Raw genomic sequence first — 21853 nt, 5'->3', positions numbered from 1 at the left:
TATATATATATGATTATATATATGTTACACACACATATGGGGGCAGGGGGACGCTTGTTCTCTTCTTATAAGGACACTAATCCTATTCAGGAGGGCTCCACCCTCATGACCTAATTACCTTGCAAATGCCACACTTCCTAATACTATCACACTGGGGGTTAGGATTTCAACATATGAGTTTTGGGGGGACACATTCAATCTCTAACATGACTCTGTGAGGTTTATTTGAAGGGAGGTTTACTTGAGGCAGAGGCAACAATATTTTTCTTATAGGTTTCAGCTCACCTTCTAGTGGGATCAGAGGACAGAATCATTTGAAAGATGAAACATAGATCTAATGGGGCCCCTAAGCCACAAACTTTCCAGTTTCTTGTGCCATAGAGCAGAGGTGCCCAGACAGTATTTCAGTCCAATTATCTGTCTTTGACACCACTTAATTTCCTGCTGAAAAATTATTTCCAACATCTCTTATGCTTTTTAACAAACCCAGTGGTGCTGATCAAGATAGTGAAGTTGAAAGACTCAGGGTGGACTCTGATGTGAGTCTTTCAAAAGCCAACCCAGCAGCCCTGGAGTGTGTGTGCATTTTGATGTCAGTACTTCAGATGTTGACTAACTGTCCTTGGGTGTAGATTAAAAGTAACTTACATACATTATACCACACTGTCTACACTGAAGTGTTTTAAAGTAAGTTACAGATGTCATCAAACTCTGGCTCCTTGGCTGTGTGACGCTGGGCATGTAACCCATCCTCTCTGATGTTCAGGTTTCTTATCATTAAAAAGGTAAAATAATACATCACAGAATTACTAGGACAATCAAGTAGCATTATGCACACTGCCTGGCACATATTAAATGCTTATAATATTGCTGAAAATTATTGCCTCCTCTTCAGATAACTAAAACCTGTTAGTTATGATTCTTGCTATTCTGTGCTGGATTAAAGCACTTCAACTTTATTGACTTATAAATAGTCACACTTGTTTCTAACACTAGACTTCAGTGTGCCTACCACTTGAGACTGTACATGCATTTGGGAGGAGCAGAAGGGCAGGTGGCTGATCCCATGGATCCTGGCTCTCCTTCTAAGTATGGCGTCCTAGAAAAAGATATAAAAGTTTCTGTAGGAGTTTCTTCATTTTGGGAAAATCCAGTGTTTGCTTGGAGTTTAAGTTTAACAGCAATATTATATCTTTGATCTGTGCTCAGCTCAGCCATCCATTTTGCCAATGCACTCCTGTAAATATACATGGTTTTATGTATGTTTCACCTTCAGTGATACCTTAGATAATGTGTTCTTGCCAGGCGGTGGCGATGGTTGCTGTTTTTTCAGGTTTACCACCCAGACCCGAAGATTTGGTTTAAGAGAGAGCACATAGGAGACTCTTGGCTTTAACTCAAGGCGGTGACTAACCATTAGTGGGTAATTATTGCCTGGAGCCTACCTGATAATTACGTCAAGCTCTGCAGGATGGAGCATCTGCTGTGTGCCTGCTTCAAAGTCATAAAGCTGACATGGTCCATTGAAGACCAGAAGGGTGGGTCCAGTGTACATGGCATTGACATACCTGGATATACTTGCCTGAGTCCAACAGGAGATATTTATGGAAACAGCCCATCTCAGTTGTCTTCAGTTCCAGGCCCTGGTTTCCTGGTAGGATAGCCTTTAGCTGGATTGCAAGGGCCTCTGGGACTTTCCTGCCTGCTTTTCACTGTATGTCATGTCCAGTGACCCAGTCAGAACCCATTGCCCAGAGACACCCCGATTGACAGAGCACACCCAATTTCTCCTGCTCACTCAGTTCTGAAAGCAGTTAAATCTCTGCGTGATGATGGACTATTAAGCTTGAAACATGCATTTCCCCCAGCAACATCCTGGCTGAGGGAGGAATAAACCACTGGTTGACTGTGGAGAGAGGTGATGAGCCACTGTGGAGAGGGAGCAAAAGCCTGGGAGCCTGGGGACTTTCAGTGCATTGGTAGATTTTGAAGATGATGGAGCCTCTATGAACAGTGAATTTAGCCAGCTTGGAATGAGATGGTCATTCTACAGCAATCACACCACAAAAAGATCTGTCACGTCTCCCCTGTTCCCTGAAGGAAAGGAGGCACTTATTGGCAGTATCACCCCCATATCCTTGTCACAGCCATCTGCCACTCTTTGGCCTATCAATAGTGACCATGCATCCTAGATTTACTAGAAACAGACTTCAGGTATTCTATGCCACTGTCCAAGCATATGTCCTGGTATTTTTGGTTTAAAAATAGTCACTATGTAGGTATAGATATAGATATGGACATAGATATGGGATATACATATATCTATATGTATAGATACAGAATGCACATACACATATACATATGTCTATTTATGTATCTACCTACATCATTGACTCAATGGACATGAGTTTGAGCAAACTTTGGGAGATTGTGAAGGACAGGGAAGCCTGGTGTACTGCAGTCCGTGGGGTCACAAAGAGTCGGACGTGACTGAGCAACTGAACAACGTATCTCCAAAGGTTATCCTTGGACAAAATTGGAAAGTAGCTGCTTTTCTCCTTAAGAACTCCATTCAGAGTGAGACTTCTTCCTTTCTGCCTCTCCTTATTTTCTTTAGACAGGCCCTTGGGGGCTCTAGTTTTATATCTGTGACTCAGGAGTGAGTGAGAGCTGCCATTGTGCCATGTCCCATTGGCCAAGCTTTGTTTCATCTCCTTGCTGAGGAAAGACTTGTCTCTTTCTTCTACCAAAATCCTCCTGCCCACTAAGCTTTAGTTGACCAGAGACGACGCTTTTCCTCAGTCTCACCGTGTAGCTTTGTAGACCAGTGGGCCCCTGCTCTTTGAACCCTCTCCACTCACCTCTTCTGCCTGCTCTTGTGTCTCCCTGTCCACAGGGAAAGGGAAGTGATGGAGGAGCCACAGTAAGGAGTGGGTTGTTGGGAGAGAGAATGTAACACTTGACCCAAAGACACAAAGCTCCATTGGTGGCATTTCAGGCATTTCAGTGGAGAAGGTAAGATGAAGACTGATTCAGGGGGACTTCTCTAGAATTTCTCAAACCAGACAGGGAGGCCCCTGACTACTGACTTTAGGTGTCTGTGTTTCAGATTGGGCCTGGGGCAGTTGTCTCGGGCTCCTCCTTCTGCATTTGATTTCGTGGCCCTGTCACGAAGCTCTGCCCCTGCGCTGAGGCTGTCACCCTTTGGTCTTTCTGATGGATCTGGGGAGGAGACCCTTCCAGTAGCGTTATGAACCTCCTGGGCAAAACACCATTAGTTGTCCTGTGGCCAGTAGCTCAGGGGTGGCTGAGAACTGCCTCCTCCCAAGGCCCCATGCTTCCTTTTATGTGTCTCCTCGCTGTCGCTCCAGGAAATGCTGGCCTTCTGGTGAGCGGGTCACAGGCACTACCTGCGGCTGGCAGAAACACACCTCATGATGTAGCCTCTGCTTCCGGGTCATCTGCTGTGGATGCAAGTGCTAGGGATAGGTGTGCAGAGCAGCAGGATTTCTGCCTGTGGGGTAGCTCAGAGAGACTGGCTTTTTCAGAAACAGGAATTAGGAAGACCCTCATTTTCATGGGGGGCCTTACAGAAACCCAGAACTCTGGGTCACACACCCCATCAGGGCTAACAAGCCAATGCCCTGCCTCCTAGCAGGACCACCCCAAGGGGTTTGTCGTGGGCAGTGCCAGCACCAAGGCAAGATTTCTTTTTCTGAGTCTCTTTCATCTGAACAGTTTCCACTTCACTTAGTATCACTTAGCTGGTGTCGACTTAAAAAGCATTTACAACCTAAAAGTTGAGCGTTCGATTTGGTGGCAATTTTTAGGACTTCAAGCCTGAGAGACAGCATCTCAAGTGATCCTGAGAGAACTGCTCTGGGGAGGAAAGGGGAGGTGCCAGATAATATAGAAGTTTTGCAACAAAGGGCAGGTAGTCTGAACATCAACAGATTATTAATTAAAAAAACCCAGATCTCCCAAGTTAAGGAATGTAGTGTTTTTCTGTGTACTGAAGGATGCAAGAATGGGGACTCACTGAAATCATTTCTTTGATATGCACCTCAGCTATTTGCGGGCCAGTATCCTGTGCTTTCACATCCAGAGTTTCCTCAGGGCTCACTGGGAGTGACTGTGGTCTGATGGCTGCTAGAAGTCAGGTACTCTTTCCTTCCTGAGTTCCCTCAGGGCTCACCAGCTCACACTGGTTGGAGGGCTGCAATTGCTGATGACTCTGACATCCTTTGTTTACTGATATGGCAGGCAATATTCCATTTATCATTGATATTGGGGATGGGGCTCAGGCACTGAATTGATTTTGTACTGAAGGGTGTGACTCCTGAAATTAATCTCTAGGGAAATAAAAACCCAGGTTTCTTTAGTTCAGAGTTTGTGAGCCCAAAGGGGTATGTTTCCAGGTGGAGGAAATTCACTGAGGGTATCAGTGCTAACCTGAGCCCCAAGGAGGTGGGGTGGGTTTGCAGGTAATCAGATCACCACTTCAGCTGGAAACCTCATACCTGCAAAAAAATTTCCTCTTTTCACCTTCCTGAGCCTTCCTGGTCTGAGGTGCACTACAGGAAATTGAGGACTGATGAAGGGCAGAGTCTGTCCCAGTACCACCCCTAAAGCTGTCTCAAGCCCTCCAGACCCTTGGCCTCCCAGCACCCCATCTCTGGGGCCAGAGGTACTTCCAGCTACTCTTTATGGACCAGGGGTTTGGAAGGGGAGTAAGAGGAACAGAGAACCTCCAACAAATAACTCCCATGTGGCTTCTAGTTTAGAGCAAGTGTTTGCTAAGGATGAAATCAACCCTCCTAGCTTGTTATTTTTCAGTATTTTAAATTAGGGTCTAGGAGTCAGGTCTTCAGAACTGAGGTTCTGGGTAAAAACTTTGCCAGCTGTGATCTGGACAGGATCTCTGAATGGCTTTTCCAGCCCCAATTAACATCCACCCTGCCAGTCCCATTAACTCTCACCAGGAGCTTTCCTGTTAAAGGGAGGCAGCGTGCAGGCACTCAGCTTTACACACACCCTCCACTTGGGCTGCATCTCAGTTGCATGTGGGACATTGATTTTACACTTTGCTCCTCAGCAAACCTGCTAATAAGATCCTTTTTCCTCCCCCTCCCTCCCTCCAACCTCCTTCAACCTGGCCCGACTCCTGGTCAGACCTTGATTACATGTCTCATTGATTCCATTCAGCTATTTATTAATGCACTAATTAGTATGTTCGTTTAAAGGAGAGTGACATCGCCTTTTAAAAATAAATGTACAGAGGTGCAGGTTAATGGAAATTTCTGTTTATTTAACATTGACGTCTGGTGTGAAGAGGATTAGTTTTGGATGTTAAAAGGACACAAGGGTTTTTTCTGGGGCTTAAATCACTTGTGCTGACAGTCTTTGAAAGGTGACACCTAGAGTCATATTGCATTTTGCTTGGGAGATCAGAGGCTCTCTCTACTACTCGAATAGGGAAACTGGAGGGTGTCTGAGAGGGTGTGGGGCTGTCTGTGCTCCATCTCTCACAGGAGACTCTGGTTGTGTGTGAGGGTGGCTGGCACATCCTCATTCACAATGGTGAGTCACTTTTACTGCTCTGCTTGTAGGGCTGTCTGGAATTTTGTAATTCAAGGTCAGTGAATGGACGGCCATTGCTTTTCTAGTGTAAGCTCGCTCTGTTTGTTCTTGAGTTGCTCATGAATGGTGTATTAGTCAGCATCGGTGATTTCTGTAACAAACAGCACCAAAGATCAGTGGGTTTGCACATTGCCATCCAATATTGGTTCATATGTTATGGGGGGATTTTGCTCTGTGTAGTCATTGATGTGAGATCCTCCTTGGTGGCTCAGATGGTAAAGAATCTGCCTGTGAAGTGGGAGACCTGGGTTCAATCCCTGGGTTGGAAAGATCCCCTGGAGGAGGGCATGGCAACCCACTCCAGTTTTCTTGCCTGGAGAGTCTCCATGGACAAAGGAGCCTGGTGGGCCACAGTCCATGGGGTCGCAAAGAGTCGGACACGACTGAGCGACTTTTTCACTTTCTAGCTTTTAATGCTAGATTGGGAATTTACCAGAAAGCACCATAGAATTCTTGGTGTTTGGTGAGAACTCCCCAACTTTGAGTCAGAACAGGTGTTTCTGGGACAGGTGGTGGGAACAGAACCCAGACTGCCTGGTGTGCGTTTAGCCGCAGACTTGTCCACTGCTGGTAGTTTCGTCTGTTTCCAGCCTGTCCCCCGTCTTCTGGACTCTACCCGCCAAGCAAAACCCCCAAAGGCAGACAAAATGATGGGACATTACAAAAACAAATAAAAACCTCCCTGGAGCTTGAAATGGCCCTAGGCTTATCGGCTTATCATAAAATCCTTTGGCAGTCATCTTGAAGTTAGAATTACACTGTACTCTGAATTAATTTTGCATTAGACTTTAATTTGATGAAAGACCAGGGCTACCCGAGCCTAGGACTCCACTTCCTACTCTGACAAGGAAGCGCTGTTCAAAGCCCGGGGCTCTCCAGACCCCTCCCAAACCCCACCGGATTTGGGACGTGGCATTCCTAGAAACTCTTTTGAGCCTTTCCAAAGCGAGGCTTTGTCTGTCTTCATGCTCTCCCCATCCGCGATCCTGGAGCGAAGCCATCAATTCAAAGGGCTCTGTTTGGCTGGGTGTTTTCTTTGGTTTCACGTTTTGTTCGACAGCATTAGATGCGCTCACGCTCAGACTCCCTGGGGCCCGTGTGTGCGTCAGTGACGGCTTTCTGTCCTAATTTGGTCCGGGTGATCTGGGGATCTGGACTTGTGGTTGCAGAGAGAGGTGCTCTCTGGTTTCTTCTCACCCCCAGAGCTCAGCTGTAAGCTGGGGCAGGGGCTGAAATACAGAGCAGCCCGAAGAACAGAAATCCAGGCAACTAACATACTCTCTTGTCTTCACCTCTGATTTGATGTTCTCGGTGGGTGTTTGTGGGATCCTGATGGCTTTCACCCCTTCCCTGTCTTCTCTGTGGGTTGGGAATGCCTGTCCTTTGGTCCTTCTGCACAGTAGATACAAATCGGAAATTCCGTAACAAACAGCCCCAAAGATCAGTGGGTTTGCACATTGCCATCCAATATTGGTTCATATGGGGGGATTTTGCTCTGCATAGTCATCAATGTGAGATCAATGACTCACATCATCAGGCAATCCTGGGAGGAGGCCTATATATAGCTCCCAGCCTCTCCTCTGACCTTGCCCTCAATGGTGCCTGCACGCCTCCAGGAGGGCCCTGACATAGGAGTTGAAGGAACTCTGTTGGCGTGGAGCAGATGTTTGTTCAGTGATGTTCAGAGATCCAGGAGCAAGCAGAGATGTAGATGTGGGAGGGGTGAAGGAAGAAACGTGCTGCAGGCTTGAAGGTAAAGACTCGGGTCAGATGCAGGTAAATTTCAATCTCCCCACTTCCTAGCCTGGGCAAGGTACTTAACCCTCCACTTCTTCATCTGTCGCATGGAATCCCTATCATTTCCTTACAGGGTTAAGTGAAGTGATGCATATAAAGTGCTCGGCCCTGTGCCAGGCCCAGAGCAGGCATTGTTAAAGAATGTGGCCTCATATCTCTTCCTTTTGGAAAGGATTTTCAGTTTTAAATGATCTCTGTGAACTGGAATCGGGGAAAATACCACTGTGGAACTAACCTGATGTAATTCAGTGTATTCTTTCAAGAGAGGAAGTATTTGAAAAATAAATGTATCTCTTAGGCCACTTGTAAGGAATTGGCATACTTTGGGAATCTCCTGCCTTAAATAGTAGAACTAGCTGGGCTTGTTTGATATTTGATCTGCATGTTTTCATTTTGTGAATCTCAGGGTTGACACCATGGTTCCCAAGCCCTGCTTATTTTAAGATTCACCTAAGAAAATTTGAAAAATTGTAGATACCCTGGCTTCAGCCCAGGCTGATGTAATCAGAGCCTCTGAGGGTGTTGGGAGTGGGGGGTTGAGGATGGAGAACCTTCTGGAAAGGGTTTCAAGGAGGATCTGATGATCAATCAGTTTAGGAAACCTGAAGCGAGATCACTGTCTTTGGAATGCAGGGCATAGGAGGGAGACATGTGTTCCTTCTCCCCACTGCCCACCTCTGCTGAGCTTAAAAAGCTCAAAGCTCAGCACTCAAAGAGTTATCAGTGTCTGCCGGCTTCTGTTCCTGAGTCTAGATGAGTGTCTGAGTTACCTGTGGCCCTTTGGGCGTGACAGTGATGCTATAATCTGAAGATAAGCTTATGAATGACTTCCGCTGGCATTGGGCTTTCACTTGGGTGTTTGCATCTGACTTATGCATTGGATAACTTTCTCTTTCAGTTCCTACAACCATCAGTGTAGCGTGGTGAACCCACTAGGGCTGATAGAAGGGAGGGAAAGATCGAGACCACCCCAAGCAAACCCATGTCAGTGTGATGTCCTTTTCCTTCCCTCTCTCTTATCTTCAGATTCTCCCCAGCTGTGGCCCCAAGGAGGTGTGAGGGGAAGAGGGAGAAAAGCACCAGATTGGGGGTGAGGATGGGTGTCCCGCCTTGACCCTTCCTTGCCTCCCCTTCATTGTTCTGCTCGGCCCCATTGCCCAGGGCTCTTGCTAGAGCCAAGGTAACAGCTGCTCTCTGATGATCCTCCCAAGGAAGATGCTTCTGAAGGGTTTTCCTGATGTCCGTAAGAGCCACTGCAAGGAGGACAGACTCTAGGAAATACACTGGGTGATTTTGTTTCCTTTTCTTTTCTGCTTCTCAAGGATGGGTTTCAGATGTTGTGAGGGACCATATTTCAGAATCATGTCAGCTTTATTCCTCTTATAGACTCTGGGAACTCAAGGGAGGGACCTTGGAGCCTGAAATCTGTGAATTTCCAAGAATCCTGATAGCTTCCGGCAGGTCAGTGAGGACCTCAGTGAGGCAGAGAGTGCTCCAAGCCAGTGCTCCAAGGCAGAGAGTGCTCCCGCCTCCTGTGACGGGAGCTGTAGATCTGCCCCTGTCCTGACGGCGGGGACATGAGACCACATCCTCTTGAGGGGTCTTGAAAACATGGTCTTCCTTCTCTTCCCTGGGAGGAACCAGAAGGCTTCACTCTAGCAGACTAGTCAGCCACTGGCTCCTTTTGCTTCTGTGGGCTGATTAAGATGGGAAACAGAGGGTCTTGCTAGGTGTGGCTGAGAAACATTCTCAAGTTTGTTGTTGAGTTGCCAAGTTGTATCTGATTCTTTGAGACTCAGTGGACTGAAGCACACCAGGCCTTGCTGTCCCTTACTGTCTCTCAGAGTTTGCCTAAGTTCATGTCCATTGAATCGGTGATGCCATCCAACCATCTCATCCTCTGTCGCCCCTTTCTCCTTCTTCTCTCAGTCTTTCCCAGCATTAGCGTCTTTTCCAGTGAGTCGACTGTCTGCATCAGGTGGCCAAAGTATTGGAGCTTCAGCATCAGTCCTTCTAATGAGTATTCAGGGTTGATTTCCTTTAGGATTGACTGGTTTGATCGCCTTGCTGTTCAAGGGACTCTCAAGAGTCTTCTTCAGCACCACAGTTTGAAAGCGTCAATTCTTTGGAACTCAGCCTTCCTTATGGTCCAACTCTCACATCCGGATCCTCAAGTTTAGCAGTTCTTAAATTGATCCGAAACCAGTGGTTTTCAGTCGTGACTATTAAGTGGAAACCCATGAGCCGAAGCACACTTGTGTTTCCTTTAGGTACATGGAATATTTCCCCATGGCCAAAATTTAATGATCAAGAGATTGCGTGTAAAATGTGGTTTTTACACGTCTGTAGAAATACAGGCATATCTGAGGACATGGAGCCGTTCTTCTCACATGGCAATCAGAGTTGGCTAGAGGCCACTTCCCAGAGGACGTGTTCTCCAGCTTGCAAAGCTGCACGCTCTCTGCTCAGCTTGCTGTGTTCTCTGTGCTTTTTGCCTTCCTTGCCTGGGCCCAGGGTTGTCACTTGATTTTGGGACCCCTGCCTCCTGGTGTCATAAGGGGCACCTAAAGATCTATTATCTAGAAGGCTGCTTCCTGCACTCTCAGAGGTTCTAATCCCATGGGTGCAATTCTGCTCCAAGAAACTACACTTGGAGAAATACCGTCCTAGAGTTCAAGGCAGTTTCCTATGAGGGCGAGTGTGTGACCACAGAGAGGTCCAGGTAAATCCCTTCAAGGAGAGCAGCCTCAGGTCTCCCCATCAGCTCAGCGTTAGAAGTTGATGTAAAGGCATCTCGTTCCTTTTTCTCCTCTGGAGCCAGGGGTCTCGGGTGGGGACACAGCATGTCACACAGCTGAGCTCTGCTTTTGCACCTGTTGGTGGAACGTGAAATGCTGCCTTCTTGGTGGCTCTGCTTAGTGAACAGAACTTGCCTCACTAAGCTTTCCAGGAGAAATAGAAAAGCCACTTGTTCCTCTACTCACTGTTCAAAGTGGAAGCCCTGCTTTAGGGCCTGGAGGGCTGGACAGGGATTTCTGAAGAAATGGAGAGGTGAAGCCTGAATGCAGCCCAGCTTGGGCCAGAAGCAAGCAGGGGATGGTTGAACCACACGTAGAGATTCCCTGCTTCCTTCACTGGTCAGGGGCTTCTGGGGAAACTGTAAACTCTGCCTAGGGTAGATAGATGAAAATGAAGAGAATTCAGACTTCTTCTGGGCCCAGAGATGGGAGGAGCTAAGAGAATAAGCCGGAATAACCAGAATAATGATGAAGCTCTCTAATGCATGTACCCCTCCTGGATGCTATAATTTTTTGAGGTCCTGAAAGCATCCATTCCCACATATCTGCCTTCAAACTTTTTCTTTGCAGTGCTGCCCTTGTTTTTTGTTTTGTTTTGTTTTTTTTTTTTTGTTTGTTTTTTTGCTTCTGGTTACTCTTTATTTTGGGCTTCCCAGGTGGTGCTAGTGGTAAAGAACTGCTTGACAGTGCAGGAAACACAAGAGATGAAGGTTTGATCCCTGGGTCGGAAAGATCCCCTGGAGGAGGGCATAGCAACCCACTCTAGTATTCTTGCCTGGAGAATCCCATGGACAGAGGAGCCTGGAAGGCCACAGTCCATAGGGTTGCAAAGAGTTGGTCATGACTGAAGTGACTTAGTATGCACGCACACTCTTATTTTGGGTTTCCTAGGTGGATTAGTGGTAAAGAACCTGCCAGCCAATGCAGGAGCCACAGGACACACCAGTTCGATCCCTGAGTTGGGAAGATACCCTGGAGTAAGAAATGGCCACCCACTCTGGTATTCTTGCCTGGGAAATCCTATGGACAGAGGAGCCTGGCGTGCTACAGTCCATGGGATTGCAAAAGAGTCAGACATGACTTGGTGACTAACCAAACAACCTTTATTTTATTGTCACTTTTACTTGAGTATAATTGGTTTACAATGTTGTGTTAGTTTCTGCTAGACAACAAAGTAAACCAGTCATGTGCATGCATATATTCCCTCTCTCTTGAGCCTCCCACCCCTCCATCCCATTCCTCTAGGTCATCACAGAGCACTGAGCTGAGTTCCCTCTACTATGTATCAGATTCCCACTAGCTCTCTACTTTACACATGGTAGTGTAGATATATTAGTCTTAATCTCCCAATTTGTTCCACCCTTCCCTGCCCCACCTTCCCCCCCCCCCATGTCCATTCTCTACATCTGTGTCCTTATTCCTGCCCCAGAACTATGTTCATCCATTGCTCTCTATTCCAGAGATCAGCTTTGGGAGTAAGCAAGGTACAATTCCATAGCTGGAGGACAGAACCCCTGGTCCTTGGGTGGTGGCCAGAGCGTCACAGAGGGACACTGTGGCTTAGTTCTGGCTCAGGCATGTGCACCCCTCTGGAGTGCCTTGTCCACTGGGGACAGTTGTTAAAGCCACTGTTGCCCTAGCTGGTGATGACTGGAGTTATCAGAGGTGATTGGTCACTCAGCACTAGTCAGTTTCCAGGGTTGGTGGGTTACTGGCGGTCCTCTTCTCATGTCCCACCTTAGCTGTGAATAGACAAAGTTACTCCATCAGTCAGCAGGAATATACCTGGCTACCTCCTGCTGGGTGCTTACCCGCAGGTGCTGGTAGCTGTGTGGTGGATGGTGTCAGCCCTCAGCCTTGCAGGTTCCCCACCCCAGCAACACTCTTGACTTTAGCCTCTTCTCTCCTGTTACACTTCTTAACACCTTCATCCCAACTTAACCTTATCCTCACCTTCTTTCTTTTCCTACAAAATACACAGGAAAGTCATGTAGCCCTCCCTTTCTCAGGAGTCTGGAAATCCAACTGCTATTTTTCTTTTTTATGGAACGAGTGCTTTGAGAGGCAGAAAGAATACATTTACAGGGATAGGGGGACCCTCCTTGGGACGATGTAATGAAAGAGTTAGAAAAATATTGTGTCAATCCATTGCCTGGCTCTCAGATGGCAAAATATTTAAGAATTATTTGGAAAGACATGATGCCTGGCTTGCTTTCCTCCTCCCTGGAATCTCAGTTCAACAGTTCTGGCATTTATGGAGTATCTCCTATAAGCTAGATATGGTGCCAGAGCCTGGGGTTCAGTGGCGAATCAGCCAGTAGGACCCCGCCCTCAGGGAACTGATGATCCATTCCTGGGACACCTTTACACAGGCCTCACTCTGCCTCCATCAGTTTTCCAATCTTCTAGCACTCCCACGGCTTCCCTGATGGCTCAGTAGTTAAAGAATCTACCTGCAATGCAGGAGACTCTGGTTCAATCCTCAGGTTGGGAAGACCTCCTGGAGGAGGAAGTGGAACCCACTCCAGTGTTCTTGCCTGAAAAATTCCATGGACAGAGGAACCTGGCAGGCTACAGTCAATGGGGTTGCACAGAGTTGGACACGACGGAATGACTCTGCGCAGGTAGCCTAACTACAATCCAACTTTCACTCGGTTAAATGTAAGCTGCTTGCAGGAGCCGAAGACCTGACTGCAGGAAGTGGGTTCCTTTGGGGAGAATTAGTGGGAATTTTTTGAGCCCAGAGGATATTGGGAGAGAAAGTACATTTGCTTTCTGCAGATCCCATTGATTTAGTGCAGACAATTAGTAAGAAAGTCAGGGGCAGACAGGTTCTGTACGCTTGGTGAGTTTTGCCTGATGTGGCCATCCTGTTCTCTTCTGTCTGTAGTACGAGTTCAGCTCAGATCAATGCCAAGCCCTGTAATTTATTTATGAAATTATATAGCCCTTCCCAAAGTAACATTTTACTTTTATTTTATTTCATCTCCCAGATCCCTACCGTGAAGGCAGAAGTTATTTCCTCACAGGCGGCTACCTTTTGACACTCATTCATATAAATGGAAGGGAGGAAGGGGAAAAATATCTGTAGTACATGGCAGATGTGTAGGCCAAGGAAGACGTGATGATAGTTTAAAGGTTTGCATTTCTTTGGGATTGAGTCTCTAGCTGGAAACCTGGGAGCTCAGCCCTAGTGGACACTTTCTGTGGCTCAGGGGAACCAGTGATGGCGCTCCTAGGAGTCTCTGAGGACCAACTATCACATAGTGATGGGTCCGCACCTCTTGCCCTCCATGCATTTAAAATCCATTTCTATGCTCTCTGTTTTCTATGGAACTTCCTGGCTTGTGTTCTGATCTCCCAGGATATCTGGTTATTAACAAAGTGCCCTGAGAGCTTTCTCCTTGCCCTGGACAAGCATTGTGCAGTCAGCTACCATCACTTAGAGAATCTCTGAAATCACAAAATGGGGTGATCTCCCTCTCGCCACAGGCTGGTCCTTCCTGCCTGATCATGTGCTATGCTGGATGCTTTCCAGTGGCAGGTTCTGCATTTTAAGCCTGAATTTCTCCCTCCCCTGGCAGTTTTCTCGATTGGAGAGTAGGGCCATCACTAACTTCAAAAATGTATCTCCCCATATCTAGAAAAAGTACTAAAATTCTTCATGGTGATGACATTCCCCATTCGGAAAAGGCAATGGCACCCCACTCCAGTACTCTTGACTGGAAAATCCCATGGACGGAGGAGCCTGGTGGGCTGCAGTCCATGGGGTCGCTAAGAGTCGGACACAACTGAGCGACTTCACTTTCACTTTTCCCTTTCATGCATTGGAGAAGGAAATGGCAACCCACTCCAGTGTTCTTGCCTGGAGAATCCCAGGGACGGGGGAGCCTGATGGGCTGCTGTCTCTGGGGTTGCACAGAGTCGGATACGACTGAAGTGACTTAGCAGCAGCAGCAAAGCTTCATGAGACTAGTAGAAACCTTCTGGAAACATATGTGCTTGACTGCACGTATTCTCCCTTCCCCAAAATCACGTGTATACTGACCTTTCCCCCTTCCTGCCTCTTTGGAGCAGTTTCTCAGAGCTATATGAGGCTTCAGTCCTTATTTTGCTCCAGATAAAACTTAACTGAAACACGCACACAAAAACCAAAACCAAAAAACCCGACAGCACACTAGAAACTATAAAGAATATATAGTAGATTTGAAACCAAAAAGATATTCCAGAACTGAAAAGTGTAGCAACTGAAATTAATAACTCAGTGGATGGACTTTTAAATTCTTTAGACACAGCTGAAGAGATAATTAATGAAGTGGGGAACAGGGCAAGAGAAACTATCCAAAATGGGAGGTAAAAGGTACAGAAAAGGGGGTAAGGGATGTAGTGGGCACATTGAAAAGGTCTTACCTAATTGATTGGATTTCTGCAAAGAAAGAGAGAGAACAGGGAAGAAGTAGCATTTGAAGAAGTAATGGTTGTGAATTTTCCATCAGCCATCAAAAACAGTTTCTAGGAGGCCTGCAAACTCCAAGCAGGAGGAATAAAAAGAAATCTACATCCAGACATGTCATAAAGCACATGTAGAATGTTGAAGACATATTTTATTGTTTATGATTTCCCAGGCAAGCCCCCTGTATCCTGTACCTTTGCATATACTGTTCCTTGCTTCTTCATCTTTGTCTCCTCAAGCTTTATCTGATAATATTCCTGTTCTTACCACCCACTAGATTTACAATTAAAATTATAAAAATTTGTAACGTCACCAGTGTCAATTCTACTTCCTTGATGACTGCTCTCATTATGGAACACTGAGTTAGTTCCAGGCATTGTTTGGGTACTCATGACACACGATCCCCTTTGATTCTCCTAAAACTCACCAGGGATTTCTGCACAGGAAAAAATATGGCCACCCAGTCCTCCTCTGAACCTGAAGCATTTTACCAATCTTATACCACTTACTCTTCTCCCTGAATGTCTGTAATTTCTAAGCCCATCTCATCCGGGGGAGGACCCTTTTTCTTCTTTTTCTGTCTCTCTCTGTGCCTTGCACCTAGCTTTGCATATGCACGGCAAGTGCCCATTTGCTTGTTGAGTGAGACTTGCGTGTGGTTTGTCCCCAGAATGCCTTAAGTGCCTGTGGATCTGTTAAAAGTCTGAGCAGATGCACCAATGGAAGCTGTGAGCCCGTCTCCACACCTTATCATCTCTGCCTGCCTCAGCTGCTGCCGTTCACACGTTAAATTGAAAGCAGCGACCGATGCTCTATTTAAAGTGTCCTCGAAAATGGTACTCAAGTGTGTAACACAGCTATTTCACTGATGTGGGCAAAGTATTTATGGAGAGGTTGTTTTTCCTTTGGATAGGAGGGTTTGTAGCCAGAAGCCATTATAGAACACCTATGTGGATGTCAAAAGGAAAACAATGAAAAAAAGCCCCCAAACTCCTCTGCTTGTTACCTCCATCTCTATCAAGACATCATCTCCCTGGTTATTTTCTGCATCAAGTTGTGTCTCTTCCATCAGTATCCGAAGATCGCAAAACGTGACCTGGGGCCAATAAAGTTGAAGCAGGGATTGTCCAGAGCAGAAAGAATAATTGCAGTGTTTGCCATTAGCATTCCAGCTCTGGTTCTCTCTGGATTTGTTCACCACCTGGCTTGACAGCTTAATGGTTTGCAAGGGAAGAAACGTTTTAGCACAGTTGGTCTCTACCCCTTGCGGGGAGGAGTAACTGGTGAATGCACTGGGTGAAGTCTCTGGGGGAAGGAAGGGGGCGGTGTTTGGGAAAAGAGGTGTTAAGTTAGGGGCAGTGGCCCACTTCACCAGGGTCACACGCCGTCCCTGCTTCCGGCAAACCGGTGACTTGTATGCACTGTTGCCGCCACCCTTTCCCTCCTCCACCCTCTGTCTGGGCACCTGTTCACCGGGCATCCTTTGAAGTAAACCTTTATTGATCCTACCGATTAAGTCCATTGCTTGCACTTTTGACATCCAGGATATTTTACTTTCAGAACAATATTCACATTCTCTTCCTTTTCTCTCCTTCTCCCTCTCTTGAGCATGTGTACTCAGTCGTGTCTGACTCTTTGCCACCCCATGGATTGTAGCCCACCAGCTATCTCTGTCCAGGGGATTTCCCAGGCAAGAACACTAGAGTGGGTTGCCATGTCCTTCCACAGGAGATCTTCCCGACCCAGGAATCGAACCTGCATCTCCTGCATTGGCAGGTGGACTCCTTACCACTGAGCCACCTGGGAAGCCCTCTCCCTTTCTTAGCAGCACATAGTAAATAGCACAAAAATTTTAAGACAAGTCCCTTCATACCCTCTAGTCTCTGCACTCGGCGTCTGTTTCCAGTACAAGCTTCTGAAGAATCCTCAATACCACAGAGCTGGACAGCATTTTCCCGGGTTCTGGAGGCAGAGGCTCACGTAGGTTTGGGGGGAAGCTTTAATCATTGCATGTTCAAGGGAGAACAAAATATCGAGGGTAAAACCCAGTCCTCACCATACCCGATGTGGGCATTTTGGGGACCCCAGCAGGAATCCTGTCCCCTGAAACTTCAGTCCTTCACTGCAATGACTGTGATTGTATTACCAGGTTCTCCAGGCAGCCTCTGACACAGAGTTCTGCTCTGTGTAGCTCTGAACCTCTGGTGCAGCCTATGTTTCTTGATGGAGGTGTCACTGGGCCTTTTGGTCAGTACAGTTCTTCATTATGCATGACCATCTTCCAAAATACGGGGTGAGCATCCCTGCCCCACTGGGGGCTAAAAGCCAGGGGCCCTTGGTCAACCAAAAAAGTCTGCATACATTTCTGGATGCCTGTGGTGGAGTACTCCAGACTGAGAACTTCTGCAAGCCTGAGAAAAAGAAAAGCATGGTTTACACTCTTCCTGCACGTGACACCTGTTCCTCTTTTGTTATCTTGGACAGAGAAATGACCTTGAACAAATCACATCAAAAACTCTCTGAGCCCTCAGGGTCCTTACTTGTTGAATAGTGATCATAGTAAAACCTATGTCTTAGATTCAGGAGGAAGATTAACATTAATGAATGTTTGTGAATGTTTACAATGTGCTAGGCAATTTGCTAAGCATGTTACATGGAGGATCCCATGTAATCTTTGTAACCAACCACCCAAAGAAGTGGGTCCCATTATTATTCCCATTTCACAGATGATGAAACTATTTTTAGTCCCATCTTACGGGCGCTAAGACTCAAGATTATTTAGCCACATGGGCTATAAGTTCAGTCAGTGGCTCTCAAACTTCAGAATCTCCTGGAGGGCTTGTGAACATCACAAGTGGTAGGGACCCACCACTAGAGTTTCTAATTCAGTAGGTCTGGGATGGGCCCAAGAAATTGCTGGGGCTGCTGCGCTGGGTACCACGTGTTGAGAACCACTGACTTAAGTCTGAGAACTACTGACTTAAGTCTTCCAGTTTATTACTTCCAGCAATTTGCCATGTATTGTAAGCTCTGAGAAGGCAAGTGGAGAGTATGTCCCTTACCCGCTTGCACACGTCACACACACACATATCCACACATCAAGCGATTCTGTATGTTTGATGTGGCCTTGTAAGGGCTCAGCCCCTGAGGCAGGGGACAGAGTGTCACTTGGGTTGTCTTCACTGTCAGTCTGCTGAGGCTCAACGTGTCCCTGAGCTCTAGATGGAGGGGCAGGGTCCTGAGAAGTCCTAGTGAGGTCCTTTAATAGGAGAGAGAAGGGGAAGGTGGGTGATGGGGGTGGCAGTGGCCACAGGGTGACAGGCAAGGGCTGGGAGCTTGGAAAGTCCTCCAGGATGTGTTACTACAGATCCTGAGACTTGTTCTCAGGATACTTCATTTCTATTGTGCCTGAGTTTTCTGGGACTATTGGGTTTTGTTCTCCTCTCCTGACACTGTCAACCTGTGCACACAGGAAACAGGGGAAGGGATTTTCCTCCTTCCATGGTTAAGCCAGGCTGTTAAGAGGGAAGGCTGCTCATGATGGTGACCAAGTGAGGGAAACCCAAAGAGAGGTGGACATGGAACAGGACAGCTGCCAGCAGCATCCAGGCCCTTGGTCCAGGTGCCCTCCCCACCCGGAGATCCTTCCAATAATAATATAACCACCGCTCATAGCTGCTGATTGCTTACTGTGTGCCAGGGCTCAGACTGAGCACTTTATAGTAGTTGTGGGTTTGGAGCCTATTTTCAACTCTGTTTTATGGATAAAGAAAATAAGTTTGGAGATCCAAAAATTTGGAGATCCAAAAATTTGCTCAGGTTCGCATAATGAGCAAGCAACAGAGTAAGACCTAGGGCCCAGGGCTGCCTGAGGTAAAGCCCATGCCCTTAACCCTTTCACACTGAAGTTCACTAAAACCTTCGCACTTTCTCTGTCTCAATTAGGGAAGACTTCACTCACTGCAGGAGGACCTTACCCAGGGGCTTCCCAGGTGGCTCAGTGGTAGAGAATCTGCCTGCAACACAGGAGACATGGGTTGGATCCCTGGGTAGGGAAGATCCCCTGGAGGAGGAAATAGCAACCTACTCCAGTATTCTTGCCTGGGAAGTCCCATGGACAGAGGAGCCTGATGGGCTACATACGGTCCATTGGGTCACAAAGAGTTGAACACAACTTAGCGGCTAAACAGCAGCAACTCCTTACCTAGAAGCAGGTACTCTCTAAGTCTCGTGGAGCTGACGATGCCCCAGGCTTCAGACCAGGTTCTGCCCATGAACCTGAGCTGGTCCTCCAACTCCATGGGCCTGAGTGTCTGCCCTTTGTGAGCGGAGGACCCCTCTCCTCTCTTGCAGGGCTGCTGTGTGGATGGCTGATACACTTAGGCTCCTGGGAAGAAAGGTGGTGATGGTGTCCTCTATCCATAGCTGTGCAGGGGCTGTCCCCCACTAGGGGCTGGCACTCTTGGTGGTCACATGGCACCCACACACCTGCCTCCTTCTCTGTGTGTGTAACTGCACCAGGAGAGCTGGAGAAGGGATGTGAGTAGGGATGAGACTGATGTCTTTTCTAGGAGGAATTGAAATGCAAGCAGGTCTAGGGTCAGGGCGGATTCAGCGATGCTCTACATCCTGCAGAGGAGTTGCTGTGTGCTGGGGGATTTTCCCGTCTGCTGATTTGATAAATGATCCAGGGCTGGGTGTCCAGGCCGAGCATGTGGGTCGCGGTGGCCCCCGCTGCCCGCGCACCTCCCCATGAAATTGACAACAGAAGCTCCTGGCTTGAAAAGGGCTTGATCCAGATAAAGACTTTTTTTTTTTTTTTTTACCTACCAGTCTTATCAGAGGTTTCCCTGTCACTGTGGACTTGACACCTCACTCTCAGAGGGCCTTGGGGCTCCTTTTCTTTCTTCCCGCATGCGCCTCAGTCCTCCCCCTCCGCCCCCCCCCCCCGCCCCCCACCGCGCCCCACACAGCCGGAGCTGAAGACGGTGCTGCTGAGACACATGACTCTCGCTCCAGGTCCTGGCCTTCTGTATCAGGCTGTCTATCCCGACCTGGGGAATCTCGGCGAAAGTCCTTAAAAAGGGTCTTAACTTTCTTTTCTTTCTTTTAAAATTTATTTATTTTATTAATTCTTTTTTTTTCTGTGCTAGGTCTTTGTTGCTGCACGCAGGCTTGCTATAGTTGTGGTGAGTGGGTTTCTCATTGTGGAGGCTTCTTTTTGAGGAGCACAAACTCTAGGGCACGTCTGGGCTTCAGGAGTCATGGCACAGAGGCTTAGTTGCCCTGGGGCATGTGGAATCTTCCCGGACCAGGGATTGAAACCGTGTCCCCTACATTGGCAGGCGGATTCCCAGCCACTGGACCACCAGGGGAGTCCTTAACTTTCTTGAAATGGTATTTTGGGTGCTGAAAATAACCTCATTCAGGGCAATAGTGGACTTGAAGGATTAAGACCTCTTCGAAAAAGGCTGTTTTTATTATTATTGGCTCAAAAGAACCGCACTATCTTCTCACTGGATTAAATTACCATAAAAGCTATCACAGGCTGAGTGCTTAGTAGGTGCTAGATGCTGCTAAGTGCTTCTTTCAGCATCACTTGGTCGACTCCCCTGCTTCTGGGCACAGCATCCCTGCCAACTAGACACTTGGCTCCTGCCTCAGCCTGTCTGGGGTAGCCATGTCTGAGCCTGTCTGGCATGGCTGGACTGGTCTCCTGCACTCAGAGAGGATCGAAATCACTCTGCCTTATGACCCCTGCTCACAGGCTCTATCTCTGCTGTTTGGAGTCATCCAGAAAGGTTAGTCTCCCTTCCCAGTAGCCCCCAGCTTCAGCCGAAACATCCCCAGCCCCATCCTCCATAGCTGCTTGTTTTTCCTTTCATTTTTAAGCAGCTTGATACCTCTGAGAGTACGGTCAACTTAGTAACTCTTCTGTGCAAGAAGCAGAGTCTGAGACAGAGTAGGAACTCCACAGTTCATTCTCAAAAAATATGCTTTTTTTTTTTTTAAAGAAAAAAATACCCTTCGCATGAACATCTCTGCCCCCAACTTCTTACAGTTAGGACCTTTGAATAGTCAAAGTCATTCATCTCTGTAGCGTGGCTTCTCACTGTGGGGAGGGCTTTGAGTTCTGCTCCTGCCGCCACTGCTGCTGGACAGGGCAGCTTCTTGAAGTGGCTCTGCAATTGCAGCCTTCTAGCCTCTCTCAGCAGCTGCCTCCTGTTGGGTCCTCTGGGCTGATTTGCCCAAGGACTGGCTGCCTAGTTAGTCTCCAGGTGTCTGGAGCCCCAGTGAAGCAGCCTATACTGGGTAGACTGCCTTGGAGGAGAAGACTGGATGTGCCAAGTGGGGGCTGTGCATGAGCTGAAGGAGCCCTGAAGCCCGCATCTTCTTTCTTCTGCTCTATTCACTTCCTGGCTCCTTTGGTGGAGACCTGACTATGGCCGAGGGGTGTTTGGTCTTTCCCCTCTATGATCTACAGCTTCTCCCCAGGCCTGGAGCAAAAGTCAAGATTGGGATAAAATGACAAGGATTAGTCTTTCATGGGGGATGAAAAAAGACACTAAGCTTCCTGGGAGAGCAATATAACCCAAGAATGATGGCAATAATCATGGCGAACACGGATGTGATGGCTGTGGGTGCCCAGCACTGTTTGAGGCATTTACACCTGTTCACTCCTTTAATCCCCACATGGTTTGTGCTATTGTGACCCCATTTTTTAAATTAGAGTGTACTGCTTTACAAGGACTTCCCTGGTGGCTCAGATGGTAAAGCGTCTGCCTACAATGCGGGAGACCCAGGTTCGATCCCTGGGTTGGGAAGATCCCGTGGAGAAGGAAATGGCAACCCTCTCCAATACTCTTGCCTGGAAAATCCCATGGACGGAGGAGCCTGTTAGGCTACAGTCCATGGGGTTGCAAAGAGTTGGACACGACTGAGCAACTTCACTTTCATACTGCTTTACACTGTTGTGGTCATTTCTGCTGTACAACAAAGTGATCCAGCTATGTGTACACATATATCCCCTCCCTCTTGATCACACCATCATGGTTATGTGGGTCATGAAGATCTTTTTAAAGCTGAGCACCGAAGAATTGATGTTTTTGAATTGTGGTGTTCGAGAAGACTCTTGAGAGTCCGTAGGACTGCAAGGAGATCCAAC

General features: G+C 47.5%; 1 protein-coding gene and 1 non-coding gene across 2 annotated transcripts in view; both read left to right on the top strand.

Annotated features, from left to right (window-relative positions):
• The window catches only part of PLXNA4 (plexin A4), a 475557-nt gene that overhangs the window by 21959 nt on the left and 431745 nt on the right, over positions 1-21853 (top strand). The window lies entirely within an intron of this gene.
• On the top strand, positions 21441-21512 carry TRNAC-ACA (transfer RNA cysteine (anticodon ACA)). The gene has a single exon. It is a non-coding gene; the product is annotated as a tRNA-Cys (tRNA).

The sequence above is a fragment of the Bubalus kerabau genome, chromosome 8, assembly GCF_029407905.1.
Source record: "Bubalus kerabau isolate K-KA32 ecotype Philippines breed swamp buffalo chromosome 8, PCC_UOA_SB_1v2, whole genome shotgun sequence".
NCBI lineage: Eukaryota > Metazoa > Chordata > Mammalia > Artiodactyla > Bovidae > Bubalus > Bubalus kerabau.
Note: the sequence above shows the minus strand (reverse complement) of the source record. Positions and strands in the feature narration are given on the sequence as shown.